Here is a 19,927-nt window from a genome sequence, read left to right as displayed (position 1 = left end):
TTGAAGGCTGGATTTGGATGGAATGGATTTCGAGGGGCCATGTTGCATTCAAAAGGCCCCTGTGTTGTCAAGAAAGTTGAAACCCCCCAAAAGTGACCCGATTATGGAAACTACACCCCTCAAGGAATGTAACAAGGGGTGTTGTGAGCATATGGACCCCACTGGTGACGGGCACAAATGTGGAACAAAATGGCGTGAAAATGAAATATTACATTTTTTACACTATAATGTTGGTCTAGCCTTGAATTTATCATTTTCCCAAGGGGTTAAAAGAGAAAAAAAACAAAATGTGTAGAGCAATTTCCCCCGAGTCCGTAAATACCCCACATGTGGACATAAACCGCAATGTGGGTGCAGGGCAAGCCTACGAAGGGAAGGAGCGCCATTTGGATTTTGGAGGTTGGATTTGGCTAGAATGGATGATGAACGCCATGTCGCATTTACAGAGCCCTCATGCTGCCAAAACACTGTAAACCCCCCACAAGTGACCCCATTCTGGAAACTACACCCCTCAAGGAATCTAACAAGGGGTGCAGTGAGGATATGGACCCCTTGATGATGGGCACATTTGTGCCATGAAAGTGAAAAAATGAAAATTTTCACTTTCACGTCACATTATTCCACATTTGTGCCCATCACCAGTGGTGTCCATATACTCACTGCCCCCTTGTTACATTCCTTGAGGGGTGTAGTTTCCAGAATGGGGTCACTTGTGGGGGGTTTCCAGTGTTTTGGCAGCACGAGGGCTTTGGAAATGCGACATGGCCCTTGAAATCCATTCCAGTGAAATCCAGCTTCCAAAAGCCAATTGGCGCTCCTTCCCTTTGTAGGCTCGTCCTGCGCCCGCTTGGCACTTTATGTCCACATGTGGGGTATTTCTGTACTCGGGAGAAACTGCGCTACATATGTGCGTATGTGTGTTTTTTCCTTTTGTCCCTTTGTGAAAATGAAAAATTGAAGGCTAGAACAAAATTTTAGTGTAAAAAATAAATTTTTCTTTTTTCACACCATATTGTTCGGAAAATCTTTGAAGCACCTGTGGGGTCCAAATGCTCACCGCAACCCTTGTTACATTCCGTAGGGGGGGGGGGGGTAGTTTCCTTAATGGTGTCCCTTTAGGGGTGTTTTTTATGTTTTGGCACCCCAGAGCCTCTGCCAACCTGAAGTGGTACAGTCAGAAATGACCAAGTATAACAGAGGCGTTGAAATTCACTAGGCGCTCCTTTGTATCTGAGGCTTGTGGTTGTGTCAAATAGCGCAATAGGGCCACATATGGGGTATTTCTATAAACTGCAGAAACGGGGCAATAATTATTGGGGTGCATTTCTCTGGTAATAGGTTTATAATTATGAAAAATATTGGATTACAATAAAATATCTGCACAGAAAATTAAAATTTTCAAATTTCTTACACACTTAGCCTTTATTTCTGTGACTCCCCTAAAGGGTTAAAACACCTTCTGGATGTGCTTTTGCAGAGTGTGGGGGGTGCAGTTTTTTTTAAATGGGGTGCTTTGTGGGGCTTTCTAACATACAGTACCCTCAAATTAGGGCTGGGCGATTAATCGAATTAATTCGATTAATCGTCCAGAACGTTGAAATCGATTTGATTTTTTGTGAAAATCGTAAATTCGATTTTCACAAAAAATCATTTCGGGCTGCGGTGCCGGGGAGGAGCTGAGAGAAGGGGGGTTGCGGTGCAGGCCGGCGGGAGAGCCGTAGAGGGGCGGTGTGGGTGAGCGGGGAGAAGATGCTGGGTGGCCAGGCTGGAGAGGGGCGGTGCAGTGCCGGCGGCCTCCAGCCACTGACAGCGCCGCCGCTGATCTGCCCCCGCCCCTTCCACTGAGCGTCCCACTCCCCTCCCGGCCAGATATGGAGGTCCCGGGTCTGTGGAGGAGGAGGCCGCAGGGACTACAGTAGGTGGTGATCGCGGCGCTGCTCGTCCTGGAGCTATACAGCGGGATCGGGGGGCTCGCTGCAGACCCCCCGTTCCCGCTGTATAGCTCCGTGACCCGCAGCTATGCGATCACCACCTACTGTAGTCCCTGCGGCCTCCTCCTCCACAGACCCGGGACCTCCATATCTGGCCGGGAGGGGAGCGTGTGTGTGGAGGTGAGAGGAGGAGGAGATGTATGTGCCCTCCTGCTCCCAATCACCTCCAGCTGCACCAGTCACCCCCCAGTCCCCTCAGTGTCCCCCCAATCCCCTCATTGTTCCCTCAGTGTCCCCCCCCAGTCCCCTTCAGTGTCCCCCCCCAGTCCCCTTCAGTGTCCCCCCCCAGTCCCCTTCAGTGTCCCCCCCCCCCCCAGTCCCCTTCAGTGTCCCCCCCCAGTCCCCTTCAGTGTCCCCCCCCAGTCCCCTCAGTGTCCCCCCAATCCCCTCATTGTTCCCTCAGTATCCCCCCCCAGTCCCCTTCAGTGTCCCCCCCCAGTCCCCTTCAGTGTCCCCCCCAGTCCCCTTCAGTGTCCCCCCCCAGTCCCCTTCAGTGTCCCCCCAGTCCCCTTCAGTGTCCCCCCCGTCCCCTCATTGTTTCCTCAGTGTCCCCCCCGTCCCCTTCAGTGTGTCCCCCCCAGTCCCCTTCAGTGTGTCCCCCCCAGTCCCCTCATTGTTCCCTCAGTGTCCCCCCCCAATCCCCTCAGTGTTCCCTCAGTGTCCCCCCCAGTCCCCTCAGTGTCCCCCCAGTCCCCTCAGTGTCCCCCCAGTCCCCTCAGTGTCCCCCCAGTCCCCTCAGTGTCCCCCCAGTCCCCTTTAGTGTCCCCCATTGTCCCTCTAGTCCCCCAGTGTCACCCCAGTCCCCTTTAGTGTCACCCCAGTCCCCTTTAGTGTCACCCCAGTCCCCTTTAGTGTCCCCCAGTGTCACCCCAGTCCCCTTTAGTGTCACCCCAGTCCCCTTTAGTGTCACCCCAGTCCCCTTTAGTGTCACCCCAGTCCCCTTTAGTGTCACCCCAGTCCCCTTTAGTGTCCCCCAGTGTCACCCCAGTCCCCTTTAGTGTCCCCCATTGTCCCTCCAGTCCCCCAGGGTCACCCCAGTCCCCTTTAGTGTCCCCCAGTCCACTTTAGTGTCCCCCAGTGTCACCCCAGTCCCCTTCAGTTTTACCCCAGTCACCCCTCATCTATACCTGTACTACTACACCCCTTATCCACTATACCTCCACTCCTACACCCAACGTAGATGGAGGCACAAACATGATTTCCTATACTATATGGGGCCTCTGTTACACTGGAAATCAATACAGTTGTTGTCTAAAATATTAAAATAGTATCTGATGCTGCAGGGAGAAAATGTTCTGTTTATTTAGCAAAAAAGGAAAAAAATCGAGATTTAAATCGAGAATCGTCAAAAAATTTAAAAAAATCGAGATTTTATTTTTTGCCCATATCGCCCAGCCCTACCTCAAATACACTTTCAGGCTAAGTTCACACTATGTATCTGTGCGGCTGTATTGCAGGCGGTAAATCATCGGCCGGATTTTTCCGGTTCATGCGTACGCTGGAAAGTATACGATATACGGCTGCACAGTGCACACTATGTATGAGCCTACGGCCCGATCGTAAACGGACCCGTAAAAAATTAGCAAGACCATTGTTTGCGGCTGGAACTGTGCAAATTCACGGCCGTGGATTGACAGGTGGTCCGTACGGAGTACTTCAAAAATAGCCGGCAATAATGCCGAATGCCGATGCCTTTAATAATTAATATATTAAATGAATAAAACACATTTTCTTGGTAATTAACCCTTAGGGGACACAGCCAGTTTTCATTTTTGCGTTTTCGTTTTTCCCTCCTCGTGTATATAAGGCCATAGCGCCTGCATTTTTCCACCTAGAGACCCAAGTGAGCCCTTATTTTTTGCGCAACTAATTGTACTTTGCTATGGCAGATGTAATTTTTGCCTAAAATGTGCCGGGAAACCAGAAAAAAATTCAAAGTGTGGTGAAATTGAAAAAAAAAACGCATTTCTTTTATTTGGGGGAAATGTGTTTTTACGCCATTCACCCTGGGGTAAAACTGACTTGTTATGCATGTTCCTCAAGTCATTACGATTAAAACGATATGTAACATGTATAACTTATATTGTATCTGATGGCCTGTAAAAAATTCAAACCGTTGTTAACAAATATACGTCACTTAAAATGGCTCCATTCCCAGGCTTATAACGCTTTTATCCTTTGGTCTATGGGTCTGTGTGAGGTGTCATTTTTTGCGCCATGATGTGATCTTTCTATCGGTACCTTGATTGCGCATATATGACTTTTTGATCGCTTTTTATTACAATTATTCTGGATTTGATGCGACAGAAATTGCGCAATTTTGCACTTTGGGATTTTTTTGCGCTGACGCCGTTTACCGTGTGAGATCAGGAATGTGATTAATTAATAGTTTGGGCGATTACGTACGCGGCGATAGCAAACATGTTTGTTTATTAATTAATTAATTTATTTTTATTTATAAAATGGGGAAAGGGGGGTGATTCAGACTTTTATTAGGGGAGGGGGTTTTGTGTTATTAAAAATACATTTGTCTTTTACTTTACACATATACTAGAAGCCCCCCTGGGGGACTTCTAGTATATGTACTCTGATCTCTCATAGAGATCCATGCAGTATAGTTATACTGCATGAATCCATGAGATCGGTGTTCTATTACTTTTGGCTGCTGCAGGCAAAAGCAATAGAATGCCGAGCCGGGATCAGCGCCATTACGGAGCAGACCCCGGCCCGGGATGGATGCAGGGATCGCCCCCCCGCAATCGCGCCGCAGGGGGGCGATCCCCCCACTAGACCACCAGGTATGAATAAAAGCAAGTATTTAGAAGCAGCTGTCAACTTTGACAGCTGCTTCTAAGTACTTAATTAGCGGGCACGGCGATCGGACCGTGCCCGCTAATAGCCGCGAGCCCGGGCTACACGCGGCACCCGGGATCGCGGCAGTTCAGAGGGTGGTCGCCGCGCGACCCCCCTCTGAACTCCCATAGCGGCACATGGACGTTCAATAACGTCCTGGTGCAGCTATGGGTTAAGTCCCTTTCTTTGTTCAATAATTTAATTCTAACAAATCCATCATTGTGCAATTAAATATACTGTTAAAATAAATATATATATAAATAAATGTATATTTATATATATATATTTATTTTTTGACAGTATATTTAATTTAACAATGATCGATTCGTTAGAATTAAATTATTGAACAACGAAACTGAATTTATTTCATCAAAAATGTGTTTTATTAATTAAATATTAATTAGTACAGGAAGCTCCATTAAGCCGTTAATTCATATTGCCGGCAATAGAGCATTCTGTACTAATCATCACTTTACTTTAATGAAAACATCAAATCTTTCTTCTAATTATGTTATCACAATAGCATTATTAGAAGAAACATTTAGAATTATATGTGCGCTCAGCTGATTGGCTGTTCGGCTGAGCGCACATATAATTAGCGGGTCCGCAGCACAGTGACTTCATTGTGCTGCGGACCAGCGAAGAGGACACATCGGGGTGAGTATAAAGCTCTCCCCACCCCCTCCCCAGCACTGCACCCATCCCAGTAAGAAAGGGGGGTCACTTAACCCCTTCCTTGCTGGGATGGGTGCAGTCTGACATCAGTCTGGCCCCCAAGGGGTTAAGGGGGATGCAATACATCCTCCCTTAACCCCTTGGGGGCCAGACTGTAAGCAGCGATCTGTAAAGATGCTGCATACTGTAAGGTGCACAACACCGCTCACAATGATGGTTGTTGTGCTCCTGTTTGTGTGTTTTTTTGTGTGTTTCTCCCTTTTTGTTTTTCAGATATCGGTATCCTGTGGATTACGTCGGATTCGGTGGACTACGTTGATGACCAGCGGTTGTTTGGTGTTTTTTTTTTTTAATAAAATGGTCAATGAGGGGTGTGGGGGTGTTTTTATTTGAATAAAAAAAAATTTTCACTTGTGTGTTGTCTTTATTTCTTTACTTTATAGACTTAGTAGTGGAAGCCGTCTAATAGACGGAATCCATTACTAAGTCGGGGTCAGTGTTAGCCGGTATAAAATGGCTTACACTAACCCCCCATTATTACCCCAGTACCCAATGCCACCAGGGGTACTGGGAAGAGCAGGGTGCCAGTGGTCCCGGAGCATCAAAATTGGCGCTCCTGGACTGGGCGGCTGCAGGCTGGTAAGATTTAGGCTGGGGAGGGCCTAAACGAATGGCTCTTCCCACCCAGGTGTTACCAGGCATCTGTCGTTTGGTTTTTAACCCGGCTGGTTATAAAAATAGGGGGGACCCTATGCAGTTTTTTTTAATTATTTATTTATTTTTAAAAAAGGGACCCCCCTATTTTTATAACCAGCCGGGTTAAAAACCAAGCGACAGCAGCCTGGTAACACCAGGGTGGGAAGAGCCATTGGTTTAGGCCCTCCACAGCCTAAATCTTACTAGCCTGCTGCCGCCCCACACCAGGAGCGCCAATTTTGATGCTCCGGGACCACTGGCACCCGGCTCTTCCCAGTACCCCTGGTGGCATTGGGTACTGGGGTAATAATGGGGGGCTAGTGTTAGCAATTTTATACCGGCTAACACTAGGCCCCGACTTAGTAATGGATTCCGTCTATTAGACGGCTTCCACTACTAAGTCTATAAAGTAAAAAAATAAAGACAATACACAAGTGAAAAAATTTTTTTATTCAAATAAAAACACCCCCACACCCCTCATTGACCATTTTATAAAAAAAAAACACCAAACAACCGCTGGTCATCGACGTAGTCCACCGAATCCGACATAATCCACAGGATACCGATATCTGAAAAACAAAATGGGAGAAACACACAAACAGCAGCACAACACCCATCATTGTGAGCGGTGTTGTGCAGCATCTTAACAGATTGCTGCTTACAGTCTGGCCGCCAAGGGGTTAAGGGAGGATGTATTGCATCCCCCTTAACCCCTTGGGGGCCAGACTGATGTCAGACTGCACCCATCCCAGCAAGGAAGGGGTTAAGTGACCCCCCTTCCTTACTGGGATGGGTGCAGTGCACATATAATTCTAAATGTTTCTTCTAATAATGCTATTGTGATAACATAATTAGAAGAAAAATTTGATGTTTTCATTAAAGTGATGATTAGTACAGAATGCTCTATTGCCGGCAATATGAATTAACGGCTTTATGGAGCTTCCTGTACTAATTAATATTTAATTAATAAAACACATTTTCGTTGTAATAAAATCAGTTTCGTTGTTCAATTATTTAATTTAAACGAATCCATCATTGTTAAATTAAATATACTGTCAAAAAATAAATATATATATAAATATACATTTATTTATATATATATTTATTTTAACAGTATATTTAATTGCAAAATGATGGATTTGTTTAAATTTAATTATTGACCAACGAAAGAGACTTTATTACAACGAAAATGTGTTTTATTAATTAAATATATTAACCATGAGAGACATCGGCATTACTGCAGAGGATCGCAAACCCCGGTAATAGCGATTCATGTAAACTGTGTTCCCTGCTTTCCCAGATGCATCCAGAGGTGTTTGCATCACTTTCTAAAGATTTTATTTGTTATTTTTAGTTGAACCAGATTTCCAAGTAAATGACTGTATGTTTTCAGCCGCATGTCTATTTTTTCCCACGGCCGTAGTTTCAGCCGCACATTTCCAGCCGCATAAAAAATACAGCCGCACAGATACATAGTGTGAACATAGCCTAAACCTGAACAGGTCCCTAAAAATATCTGATTTTGAAATTTTACTGAAAATTTGGAAATTTGCTGCATATGTTTTACGCTTTCTATTGTCTAAAAAGAATGAAAGATAGTTTAATAAATGCCGCAAACATAAAGTAGATATGTTGCTAATACTATTTAATATATAATATATATAATGGTGACATAACCATTTTCTGTATAAGCAAAAAAGTTTCAAAGTTGGAAAAATGCATTTTTTCACAATTTTTCACGGTTTTGGGGGGTTTTTCATAAAGATTTGTTATAAGTATCGACTCCAATTTACCAGAAATGTAAAGAACAATATGTCACAAGAAAACAATCTCAGAATCAGCCAGATAGGTAAAAGCATCACGAAGTTATTAATGAATAATGTGACACTGGTCAAATTCATAAAACTTGTCTCTGTCCTTAAGGCCATTTCAGGCTCTGTCCTTAAAGAGAACCAATCACCTAAAATTTACTATCCCTATTATCAAAGATTCTCTCTCCCTAAGTCTATCTATGAAGATACAGACTGCCTTAGCAGTCTGTATCTTATTCTTTACCTAAATCCTCTTCCTCTGTGCAGTAATGCTGGGCGCCGCCATCTTGATGACGTTACGCTGGAACGCACCGCTGGAACGCACGTGACATCATCAAGATGGCGGCGGCCGGCATTAATGCACCGCAACAAAGGAGCATGTAAAGTATAAGATACAGACTGCAAATGCAGTCTGTATCTTCATAAATAGACTTCAGAAAGATACAGACTGCCTTTACAGTCTGTATCTTATACTTTACCTGATCCTCTGGTCCGCTACAGCAAGGCCGGCGCCGCCATCTTGATTACGCTACTTGCGTTCCACCGCTGGAAAGCAAGTAACGTATTCAAGATGGCGGTGCGCTGCCTTCCTGCATCGAACAAGAGGATCAGGTAAAGTATAAGATACAGACTGCAAAGGCAGTCTGTATCTTAATAAATAGACAAAATGAAGATACAGACTGCCTTTGCAGTCTGTATCTTATACTTTACCTGATCCTCTGGTCCGCTACAGCAAGACCGGCGCCGCCATCTTGATTTAGTCTCTTGCATTCCAGCGGTGGAACCAACGAGCCCGGAAGCCCGAGCCCGGCGCGCCAACAAGCCCGGAAGCGATGTTGACTCATAGTGAGGCCCGGTATGTATATAAGGGAAATGGGGATTTAGGGGGGCAGTTCCCTGAGGAAGCCTGGTTGAGGCGAAACGTACGTAGGGACGGCTGTGACCCTCATAGTAAGAATGGGTGCTGATAAGACTAAGGGCTTTTTGGTTTGTCTTCTTTACAATATTGCCTGAATAGTGGTTTACCTAATTGAATCCATGGTTACAAGTATAGTGGCACTTTACTAGACAATCCCTTGTGAGGCACCCAGTATGTGTTAATCCATTCATTCTATGTTGTTTGTCAGTAATATATGTAATTGTACTAGTATTTGGTTGTTTTTTAAATATATCGTTTTAAAGTGATTTTTATATTGTTCTTATCATGTTATTAATACAATCATGGTAAATAAAATATTTTTGCAATAATTCAGAATTTACGCCCATAATTTTATTGTGTATTCTGTCCTTAAGGGGTTAATCCACTCCTGGTTTTGGTTGCAATATGATGACCACAATACTGACTGAAATATACGTAGTGTGAACCCAGCCTAAAGGAGGATAAAATATAGCCGCTCTTCTGTTCTATATAGCTAGGCAGCATACAGGAGCAATCTCGTCTGATCACTATCTGCATGATATGAATTTTCTTTTCAAATTAAGTCTATAAGTGCCATTATTTATATTCTTGGAATATGTTGTCCCATATAAATAAAATAATAATAATTATTGCTATGAAGGATACTCTGCAACATTTGGCATAGATTGCTATGTAATCCAGCCCCTACAGTGCATCAGCTATTAGGTACTGCTGTTTATTTAGGCACAGATATAAGATGTCCTAGATCAGTTGATCCAGGGGAATGTGTTGAGAAATATCTATGTAAAGTAATGTGTGCACCTTTATATGTTCAAACTATTCAGCTCTTCATTGACTTTCTTCAAAATAAATTACAGTGTGGATTAATCCTGAATAAACTAATCTCTAAACATCAGTTTTACATCTGGGACATCATGTCCACAAATCTTATGACTAGTCCTTCCGAAGGCTTTGGATCTCTGGAACAAACACTAAACCCTAAACTTAGTAAATTATACATTTTGCTGCCAACACAAATTACATGATTTAGAAATAGAGTAGCTTGACCAGCATCCCTAAGAAAACATCCTAATCACATGATCATGTCCTCCACCATCACATTTTATTTAGCATCTCATGATTTTGTCTCTACCCTTTAAGAATAATTGATTGCCCAAACCTTCTTTAACCACTTAAAATCTGATTTCTGGGGGGGGGATATTATAATATAGGCTTTAACTAGTGATGAGCGAGCATGCTCATCCGAGCTTGGTACTCGATGGTACTCGGACGAGCATCTCACGATACTCGAGAAAATCTCATCATCCGTTTCCTGTAAGTTTGGGCGCTATTTCTCAGCCAATAAACATGCAGGACACTCTTTGGTACATCATGCGATCATGTGGGACCCATACATGTCGATAGCAGCGATTGGTTGGCCAGATCAGATGACCCTGCCATATAAAACGCGCAGCCGGCAGTAATCGCTTCAGACGCATGCTGTGAGAGATCAGGGACAGAGCTGCTGCTTCTCAGGGAGAGTGTCAGTGTAGGATTTAGCATTCCAGTAGGCAGGGTATATACTAGCAATACAAACAAACAGCCTTTTTCAGGGCTTAAAAGCTTTTATTAATACTATTACTACAGACTGCTGGCTGGGAGTTGCAGTGCTGCTACCGCGATTTAACCAGCACACTGTGGTGACCGCCTGCTGGCAGAAAGGGGACATTAAGTGTTGCATACATACCCCTAAGAAGTGCTCAGTGTACTCTTTTTTTTTTTTTTTTTTTTTTTGGGGCTGGTCGTCCTGCTGTACTACATTGGATTGCTGGGATTTGTAGTACACCTGCATAGAACTTCACTGCTCATTGGACGGGGGTATCACAGCGTGTATCTAGGTCCAGCCACTACAAGATTGTACCGTACAGCCCCCTCCAAAAAAAAAACTTGTGGTAGGACAAGTATTTTTCCTGATTTCTGTATTTCATACGCAAGGCCTATCTAAGTTCCATACTGTGCAGTGTCCATAAAATGGTGAACCCCAGGAGGCCATGGTTAAGGGCAGGGTGACACAGCAGCACCTGTTGAGGAGGTAGCAGTGGCACACCGCAGACATCGACTCCCTAGCTTCTTTGCCCAACTTACGGGGTCTTATGGTAGACTGATATTGAAACCACAGCAGTGTGAACAGGTGATCACGTGGATAGCGGATAATGTGTCCAGTAACTTATCCACCACCCAGTCTTCCACGCAGTCCACCCACGCTACCCAAGGGAGTGGAGCCCTTGCTCCATTAGCTCAGCCTCCTTCCCCACAGCTTGGCCCCTCCAGGGAAAGAAGGGATTCAGATCCACCACCATGCTCCCAGGAACTCTTTTCTGGACCCTTCTCTGAGTTACAGCAACCGGAGCAGTCTATCTGTCCCGATGCCCAAACTATGCAGCTCACGCAGCCAGTGGGTGATGAGAGTGGGGACTTGCAAGCGGGGTTGGAAGAGGTGTCTGATGATGACGATGAGACCCGGTTGTCAGACAGGGAGGTTGTTGTCATGGATGTAACTCAAAGTGAGGAAGAGAGTGGGGAAATGGAGTTGATAGAAATGACGTTTAGGATACACACCGCCACAGTTAATAGTTTGTTAATGCTGTTTGTGCCTTTAAAGGTGAGGGTAATTATCACTTCATAGAACGATTGACGTGACTATAACTTTCATTTGACATGTCAGCCTCCTTACCCCCAACAGTTGCCAAAATAGGGCAGAGGTGGTCAGGTCGTCACCTTTTTGTTTCTGTTTGTCTATCCGGGAAGTGATGATCAGGAAGGAACAGATGCGGCACTCTGCTGCCTCCGCCCCTTCCTTTAAGCAAGTAGGGTTAGGTTCAGCACTTTGACCCTAACAAGTTTGGTGACATGTCAGAAATTTGGAAATAATGGTTACCCTTCAGTTTAATTTGTTGGGATATATACATATTGTAAGTTTGCACAGTATGAGAGAGAAATCTATCTAGCTGTGCTCATGCTTATTTGTTAGCACTTAAACCAGTTAGCACTTAGAATTGTGACTTGTCACATTAGTCAACTAGGGAATGGGATGTCACTATTGGTAGGTTCATAGTTTTCAGTTCATAGTTCACATTGTAAAAGTTTAAAGTTCTGCACTTATCTCACTTTTCATTGGTTGTTGTTTGATTGCACAGTTTGTGTTCACTTTTACCACTTTGATAGTTTAGAAGGATGTGTGCTTCCCCCCAAACATTTGCACTATGATGTACCACACCACCCCTTACTAATGCATTGTTGTTCCTCTGTTTTAACCAGGCTGTTGCACGGAATTAGGCATAATGGGGCCATTAGGCAGCCTCAGAGGCATGCATACATGCTACCCCTGCTGTTTCCTGTCCATTTCCATTGTGTTTCCATCAATTTCTGAGGTTGACAGGTTTTCACTCTACCTTCCCTCTACCAAACTTGGGTCCCTTGCAAAAATGCTTGAGTCTCCCATTGACTTCAATGGGGTTCGTTAGTCGAAATGAGCACTTGAGTATCGGGAGATATTCGTTTGGAGTAATGAGCACCCGACTATTTTAGTACTCGCTTATCACTAGCTTTAATTGTAGACTTTAAAGGGAATCTGTCACTAGGTTTATGGTGCCTTAACTGAGCGCAGCATGAACAAGTGATATAAATGCTGAACAGATCGGTGTATTACTTACATTATTTTGTTCAGCCGTTGTCCTAAGATGCGGGAGAATACGCTTTCCAGCTTCTGATTGACAGTTGACTGCCTATACACAGCATGTGTCATGATCCTGCCTGAAAAGGCATCAGTTCCACCCTCTGCGGCGAAGACTCGACCTCTGCGCCAAAGACTGCGCTTTTGGCCTTTAATCCGTTCCTGGTTTTATTATATTCTTTGCTGTTGTCTTTGGTGATCCGTTCCATGTTTCTTAGTTCTCCCTGCACTTACCTTGCTGTGGCTTTCTCACTAATTCTCTCTGCTTTGTTTTGATGGACAGATCTCTTCTCCGGCTTTCTGTGTTTCACCTGCCTAAACCTATGAGCTTTGTGTCTAGGACTTGGTTTCCTTTTATAGCTGCCTCTCTACCTTCAGTCTAGGCTCTTGATAGCTTTGTCCAGCTAGTCTGTTTAGCTAGATCCAGCCTTTTGCCTTTCAATCTGAATTCCTGGTTGCCTCTGCCTCTTTTGTTATTTAGTCTTGTCTGCTATTATTATTCTACATTGCTTGTTCCTGTATACCTGTTGGCTTTTAAATTGTGCCTTGCTGCATTATTGGTCCTGTCCTTCTGTGTATCTTTGTGACCTTGCCTTGTCTACAGTCATTGTACCTTGTTCGTCTGTACTGTGTCCTGTCTGTATTTTGTTTGTCTGTGTTTTTCACTTATTTGAGTGCAGAGACTGACGCCAAGTTGCGGACGGTCATTTAGGACCTGCACTGCAAATTGGTAGGGACAGCGTGGGGGTGCTAGCCATAGGGCCCACTTGTCCTGTGTCTCTTTGTTCCCTGGGGCCCTGACAGAATGAATAGATAACTACCAGCTGGTGGATGGAGTTTTCTGCTTCTGATGAATATCCTGGAGTACTGGGCTCATGCACATAATGGAGAGGACTACTTATTGTCCATGTTATTCAGGAGGATATCTTCGCATCAGCTGAACAGAACAATGTAAGTGATACATAATTCTGTTTAGCTTCTCTGTCACTAGTTTATCCTACCCTGATATAGGCCAGCATAAACCTGCTGACAGTTTCTTTAAATATGTTTCAAGTAAATTTAGATTAAGTACCTTTCATACAGTGTTCGACTGGCCCACCAGAGGACTGGAGGATCTACCAATGGGCCCCCAGCTTTAGAACCTACATTAACTGACATGTGGTTTCTCACCGATTCTTCATTGGTGGGCCCCCAGGATCATTTCCTCTGGTGGGCCCCAGATACCCCAGTCGACACTGCTTTCATATATCAGTCGGTGTTTTCAGAATGTAGAAATATGCTTTTATGTATTATAGTGTTTTAGTTGCTATATATTTTAATCAAGACAGGGAAGACTGCATAAATAAAACAAAATGTTAAAGTGATATTGTCACCCCCCCTTTCCATATAAGGAGTTCTCAGCACCCTTCTTAGAGGCCTAGGCTCCTAGATGGTAATGACATCACAGAGGCAATGTGGGCGGAGATATGGAGCACCACAGCTGTTAAGCCCCGCCCCTACAGTACTGTTTACCAACGATAACATTCATTTCTTAGTGGGGACTACCAAGAAATCCTTTATATGGTAAAATATGAAATGTCCAGAAAAGCTTAAGAATAGTGCCAAGAACTCATTATATAGAAAGGGGGTTACCAAAACTGTGTGCAATAGACTAAATTACTAGATGAGTTAGGCCAGAAAAATAGCAGACCAACATAATTGATTTTAAAAGGTAGACATGGAATTAGCAAAATTGCAAAGTATTGGCGTTATTGATTAGACCATGGTGACATTCAATGCATAGCCTTGAGTCAGACTGATTTGGAAGAATGTTGAAATAACATACATTTTGTAAACTTATTTTGGCCAAGGCACAATACCTACTTTTTTTTTTTTAATCAAATGTTTTCCTTCTTTTTAGTCAACCACAATAAGGCTTCCTGTTCGCTCTTCTGCTTTTCAAACTTTTTACGTAGCATAATGCCCTTGCCCTACTTTAAAACAAACAGAAAAGGGATCAGAATCAATAACTGCAAAGTAAGAGTGCATTCGCTCGTACCAAATTTGCAGCGGATTTCACGCTGCGATTTTGGAAGTGAAATTCGCCAATTACTTGGTACAAGTACAGTCTAAGGCCCTGCAGTTTTACAGCAGGTTTTCATTCCGCTGCAAGAATGTAGTTAAAGCCATAACTAATGAGCTGCTGGTCTGGTAAAAATATTAAATGGCAAATACCTGCCCGTACTCATTGTGCTCCTGCTTCAGTCTCCTGGTTCCCGGCTCACTGACTGTCAACTCAGTCAATCACTGCCTGCACCAGGACAGCACATTAATTGGCTGAGCAGGCCTTCAGTGAGCCCGGACCAGGAGACAGAAACAGGAGCACAACGAGGGATTGTGGTCAGGTAAGCATATTGCATTCATTATTTTAACCAGCTTTTAACCAGCAGCTTATTAGTTAAATATGGCTTTAAGTACATTCTTGTAGCGGAATGAAAATCCTGTGTGAGAAGGCAAGGCCATAGACTAAATACATAATGGAAAAAAGTATTTCTGTGAACTGTGAAAAAAAGTCTTTGCTGTTATATCAATTCTCTGGTTAATGCATATTACTGCTAATGTACTGTAACTGCTAGCATCATACATATAAACATACACATAAAATTGTGCTATTTCTACAGTGTTCCTGCCTACATAATACTGCATGTGCTTATTAAATGGAGCTGCTAAAGCCCTGAGATTGTACAAAACCATATAGATAACTCTGTGTGCTTCCCTTTAACTTTTTTTTTTTGCTGCTTACAAAGGTTAGACGGGGCTGTTGACACACTGAAACTGCCATATAATAGTTAAAGGAGGTGTTCATTAAAAAGGTGTTATTAAAGTGTACCTGTTAGTAATGAGCGAGCATGCTCATCCGAGCTTGGTACTCGATCGAGTGTTAGAGTACTCAATGGTACTCGTTACTCGGACGAGCATCTTGCGATACTCAAGGAAATCTCATCATCCGTTTCCTGTAAGTTTGGGCGCTATTTCTCAGCCAATAAACATGCAGGAGACTCTTTGGTGCATCCTGCGATCACGAGGGACCCATAAATGTCGATAGCAGCGATTGGTTGGCCAGATCAGATGACCCTGCCATATAAAACGCGCAGCCGGCAGTACTCGCTTCAGTAGTATTACTACAGACTGCTGGCTGGGATTTGCAGTCCTGCTACCACGATTTAACCAGCACACTGTGGTGATTGGCTGCTGGCAGAAAGGGGGCATTAGGTGTTGCATACAGACCCCTAAGTGCTCAGTGTACCCTTTTTTGATTTTGGGGCTCGTGGTCCTGCTGTACTACATTGGATTGCTGGGATTTGTAGTACACCTGCATAGAACTTCACTGCTCATTGGACGGGGATATCACAGCATGTATCTAGGTCCAGCCACTACCAGATTGTACCGTACAGCCCCCCTAAACTAGTGGGTACTACACTGTATTGCTGGGATTTGTCGTACACCTTTAAAAAACTTCACTGCTCATTGTAAGGGGGTATCACAGTGTGTATCTAGGTCCAGCCACTACCAGATAGTACCGTACAGCCCCCCCTTAAACTAGTGGGTACTACACTGTATTGCTGGGATTTGTAGTACACCTTAATAAAACTTCACTGCTGATTGGACGTGGGTATCACAGCGGGTATCTAGGTCCAGCCACTACCAGATTGTACCGTACAGCCCCACAATACCAGTGGGTACTACAAGTATTTTTCCTGATTTCTGTGTTCCATACACAAGGTCTATCTAAGTTCCATACTGTGCAATGCCCATAAAATGGTGAACCCCAGGGGTAAGGGTCGAAGACGAGGGCGTGGGTTTCCAAGCGATGCCGTTGCCGGAGGCCGTGGTTCAGGGCAGGTTGACACAGCAGAACCTGTTGAGGAGGTAGCAGTGGCACACCGCAGACGTCCACTCCCTAGCATCTTTGCCCAACTTACGGGGTCTCATGGTAGACTGATATCGAAACCGCAGCAGTGTGAACAGGTGATCACGTGGATAGCGGATAATGTGTCCAGTAACTTATCGACCACCCAGTCTTCCACGCAGTCCAGCCATGCTACCCAAGGGAGTGGAACCCTTGCTCCATTAGCTCAGCCTCCTTCCCCAGAGCCTGGCCCCTCCAGGGAAAGAAGGGATTCAGATCAACCACCATGCTCCCAGGAACTCTTTTCTGGACCCTTCCCTGAGTCAGAGCAACCGGAGCAGTCTATCTGTCCCGATGCCCAAATTATGCAGGTCACGCAGTCAGTGGGTGATGAGAGTGGGGACTTGCAAGTGGGGTTGGAAGAGGTGTCTGATGACAATGAGACCCGGTTGTCAGACAGTGAGGATGTAACTCAAAGTGAGGAGGAGAATGAGGAAATGGAGGAAGAGCTGGTGGATGAGGACGAGGTGACTGACCCGAGCTGGGTGGATAAGCCTAGTGAAGACCGTGCTTCTGAGGGGGAGGCAAGTTCACCCGCAGGACCGGTTGGAAGGAGAAGAGGGGTGGGCAGAGGGAAAAGCAGGGGCAGAGGGAGTAGATCAGCAACTGTTTCACAGAGTCAAACTCCCATGGCCAGGGCTAGATATTCCCAAGTCTGGAGGTTTTTCAAAGAAAGTTCGGATGACCGACAGACTGTAGTGTGCAACGTTTGCCACACCAGGATCAGTAGGGGAGCCACCACTACCAGCCTAACCACTACCAGCATGCGCCACTGGCATATGAGTGCTAAACACCCCACTCAGTGGAACCAAGGCCGTTCAGTGACTGCAAGTCGCACACCTGCTCCTTCCCCTGTGTTACGTGCTGGCTCTTTCACTACCCCCACCCAGGCCCCAGGCACGAGCGCCTCCCGCCCTACACGCACACCTTCACCTCCACTATGCTCCACACCCTCCAGCAAGGTGTCTAAGTGCAGCGTTCAACTGTCCCTGCAGCAGTTCTTTGAATGGAAGCGCAAATACACTGCCACTCACCCGCATGCACAAGCCCTAAATGTTCACATAGGCAAACTGCTGAGCTTGGAGATGCTGCCCTATCGGCTGGTAGATACAGAGGCTTTTAGGAACCTCATGGCGGTGGCTGTCCCTCGGTACTCTGTTCCCAGCCGCCACTACTTTTCACGGTGTGCCGTCCCAGCCCTACACCAGCACGTGTCGGATAACATCATCCGTGCCATGACCAACATGGTCAGCGACAAGGTCCACCTAACCACGGACACGTGGACAAGTGCTGGCGGGCAGGGACACTATATATCCCTGACGGCACATTGGGTCAACTTGGTGGAGGCTGGGACAGAGTCTGACCCTGGTTCCGCTCATGTGCTGCCCACACCGAGGATTGCGGGGCCTACCTCGGTCGCGGTTCCTCATGAGTTGTACACCTCTTTCTCCTCCTCATTATTTTCCTCCACGAGCACGTCACCTCCATTTCATAGCGTCAGCAGTGCGGTGGGTAAGCGCCAACAGGCGGTGTTGAAACTGCTGAGCTTAGGCAACAAGAGGCACACGGCCCAGGAGCTGTTGCAGGGCATCACGGCGCAGTCAGATTTTTTGGTCGCGCCACGGAGCCTCAAGCCAGGCATGGTTGTGTGTGACAAGGGGCGAAACCTGGTGGCGGCTCTGCAACTCGGCAGCCTTACACATGTACCATGCCTGGCCCATGTGTTCAACCTAGTGGTGCAGCGGTTCCTTAAGAACTACCCCAATTTGGCTAACTTGCTCACCAAGGTGTGGCGCATCTGTGCGCATTTCCGCAAGTCAACCACGGATGCTGCCACCCTTAGGGCAGTGCAAAGGTGCTTGCAACTGCTGGCTCACAGACTGCTGTGCGACGTGCCCACGACTTGGAATTCAACCTTCCAAATGGTAGCCAGGGTTTACTAGCAACGCAGAGCCATTGTGGAATGCCAGATGTCAACCTCGGTAAGAAGCGGTAGTCAGGTCAGTCAGCTACCTCAAATCTACAATGAGGAGTGGATGTGGATGTCTGCTCTGTCAGGTACTGGGCCCCTTTGAGGAGTCAACACAGATGGTCAGCAGCGATGCTGCCATCATCAGCCTCACCATCCCGCTGCTTTGTCTGCTTTAATCCTCCCTGCTCAGCCTAAAGTCTGACACTTTGCCTTCGTCTCAGGAGACGGGTGAAGAACAGCCGCTGCTAGATAGCCCAGCCCTGTCCCTGACGTCAGTTTCTCACCATGGAGTAGAGGATGAGGAGGATGAAGAAGAGGAGGAAGAGGAGCAGACTGCTGCCGCCACTGAAGAGAGTACCCATGCTCAATCCTTAGTTGTTAAGCGTATATGGCCTGATGAGGACAATTTGTTGGAGGAGGAGGAAATTGAGGCTAGTGAGGAGAGGGAGTTCTTACGTGTTGGGACCCTGGCGCACATGGCTGACTTTATGTTAGGCTGTCTTTCCCGTGACCCTCTGGTTAAATTTTTTTTTTTTACAAAACAGATTACTGGGTGTTCACCCTCCTGGACCCTCGGTACAAACACAACTTTTCCACTCTCATTCCTGCCGAGGAACGCAGTATGAGAGTGAATCAATATCAACAGGCCCTGGTGCAGAAGCTGAAAATGTACTTCCCATCTGACACCACTAGCGTCAGAGGACGTAGTTCTGTGGGCCAAAGAGCGGGGGAGCAAGCAGCTTTTCAAGGGGCAGGGGAACACTCTCCAAGGTCTTTGACAGTTTCATGGCACCCCAGCAAACTATGTCAACCATCCCCAGTCTAGAAAGAGTAGGGAGGAAGCCTTCAGGAAGATGGTGAGGGAGTACCTTGCTGACCATACCCAACGTCCTTACCGATCACTTTGCTTCCTACAACTACTGGGTATTAAAGCTGGATACATGGCCCGAACTGCACTTTACGCCTTGGAGGTGCTGCCCTGCCGCTAGCGTGTTGTCAGAGCGGGTCTTCAGTGCAGCTGGTGCCATCATCACTGATAAGCGCACCCGCCTGTCAACTGACAGCGCTGATAGGCTGACGTTTATAAAAATGAACAAAGCCTGGATTTCACCTGAATTCAACTGTCCACCTGGGGAAAGCAGCTCAACATGAAGATTCTTGCCGGGGGCCCACCGATTGCTCCCCCGCCAACCAGCCAGCTGTTTTTTTTTTTGTTTTTTTTTCAGTCTAGCTGTGGCCGGGGCCTCACCACCCCTGGTCGAGAGGCATCAGGTGTACCCTTGATGCAGCCGGGTTCATGTCCACTAAATATCCCAGCCCCTGGACTCACTCCAATTTTTGGGTGGTTT

This window comes from Dendropsophus ebraccatus, chromosome 5 (assembly GCF_027789765.1).
Source record: "Dendropsophus ebraccatus isolate aDenEbr1 chromosome 5, aDenEbr1.pat, whole genome shotgun sequence".
Taxonomy (NCBI): Eukaryota; Metazoa; Chordata; class Amphibia; order Anura; family Hylidae; genus Dendropsophus; species Dendropsophus ebraccatus.
The sequence above is the reverse complement of the archived record's forward strand: the minus strand, read 5'-3'. Positions refer to the sequence as shown.